This window comes from Chrysochloris asiatica, unplaced genomic scaffold, assembly GCF_000296735.1.
Source record: "Chrysochloris asiatica unplaced genomic scaffold, ChrAsi1.0 scaffold00113, whole genome shotgun sequence".
NCBI classification, from domain to species: Eukaryota; Metazoa; Chordata; class Mammalia; order Afrosoricida; family Chrysochloridae; genus Chrysochloris; species Chrysochloris asiatica.
In genome coordinates, this window is record NW_006408631.1 from 5,906,996 (window position 1) to 5,908,815 (window position 1,820).

A 1,820-nucleotide genomic window follows, 5' to 3' on the forward strand; every position below is an offset into this window, starting at 1 on the left:
GTTAAGAGGTAAATAATGATGTCTGCACAACCTTGGAACAACCAGGCTCTGGGATACAGGGATTGAGACATAGTTTGAATGGGTGAAAGAGGGGAAATGATGTTAAGATGCTTGGCTATCTTTTGAATCTTGGTTTCCCTGGCATACCATTATAAAATAGTCACTTGAGGGGGAGAGAAAGGAATAGCCAGAAATATCACCATAGAAAGCTTGTAAGTCTGTCTTCTGCCTATACCTGATTGGAATACCTAAAATGGGCTACAACATGCTGAATGAAGGAGGCTTCCTGCAGAGCATCTGCATTACATAACTCCATAGGTGGAATCCTGAACCGCATCCAGAATCTTCTGAGGTGGGAAATTTCCACTTGAAAGGACGAGCTGACCAGCCTGGAGCAGCTAGAAGAACAGAAGATACTTCTTGAAAGAAAGACCGACAGAAAAAATACAAAATAATAACAGCAGTCTGACTGATTACTACAAGAACAAGAAAGTTACTTGCCCAGGAGACATCAAGGAAAGTGGTCAGGTCCCCTCAGGGCAAATCTCCTTCCAAGACTAAGACTCAATGGGAATACACAAGTAGACATGTGCTTTGATTGGTGACCATGTTTGTCACTGATAAGGGGGAGAGAGGGAAAAACAGCAATGAAGCTGCAAGCTAAGCCCTACAATGTTCAATACACTGCTGTGAACCTGGGTGGATACCTGGTTGGTCAGCAGTGTGGCAAGACCTGGGGGCTCTTGGGCCCAAAGTTAGTGACATTGCCACAGACGACTAGAATGGAGAGTGAAGTGTCCAACTGATAAGAAGAGAGGGCATATCCATAAGAACACCCACACTTGCAGATAAGACCCAATTGACGTGTCTTCAATGACTGGATGATTTAAGCTCAACTAGAAGAAAGGAGGAAAAAAGGTGTAATCTGATTCAATTAGATGAACTTGACCTACACCTATGAACGCAGTAGCTCAAAAGAGGGAACAAATCTTTACAGTGAGGATCATTCCCACCCACCCCCTCCATACACAGAGTAGACAGAGATGGGCAACTTGAACATTTGCTACCCAAAATGGGGGCACTACAAAGGCACGAACTGACTGGCTTACAAACTTTTAAGAGGCTGCTTAGATTCAGAGGGCATGGTGGAAGGTAGAATTTCCACTGAATTGTATCCATTCTGTCTGGGTGGGTCTGATGAAAGGAGATGGTATCAGACTCATGTGGTATGTTGTTGTTGTTATGTGCTGTGGAGTCGATTCCAACTCATAGCGACCCTATACAGGGTTTCCGAGGCTGTAAATCTTTACGGGAGCGAACGTCTCATCTTCCTCCCGCGGAACAGCTGGTAGTTTCGAACTGCTGACCCTGAGGTTTGCAGCCCGATTCGTAACCACTACGCTACCAGAGTAGTAAATAATTGTTGTCAGGACTGATTGTGAGGGTTGGAGATATAAAGGTAGACATTTTGTAGCAAAAGGAGGTGAGTGATTGACTTTGCAGTCCGGGAGCCGAGATCTCTGGGACCATCAAGGGAGAAGAGCGGAGTGCAGATCCCTACCCAGAGAAACAGTGATGCCAGAGATGGAGGAAGAGAAGATGACATAAAGAGATGGAGCAACTTGGAACTCTAGACCCAGAGAGATAGAGGGGCTGTGTGCTTACGACCTGGGGGGCTGGTTGATGATATATGGAGGGGATTGTAACCATGGCAATGAAATTATATACCATAGTATGAATGTAAATCTAATGTTCTCCCATGTAAACTATCACATAATTCACAATAAAACATTAAAAATAAACAAAACTGGATTAGTGCT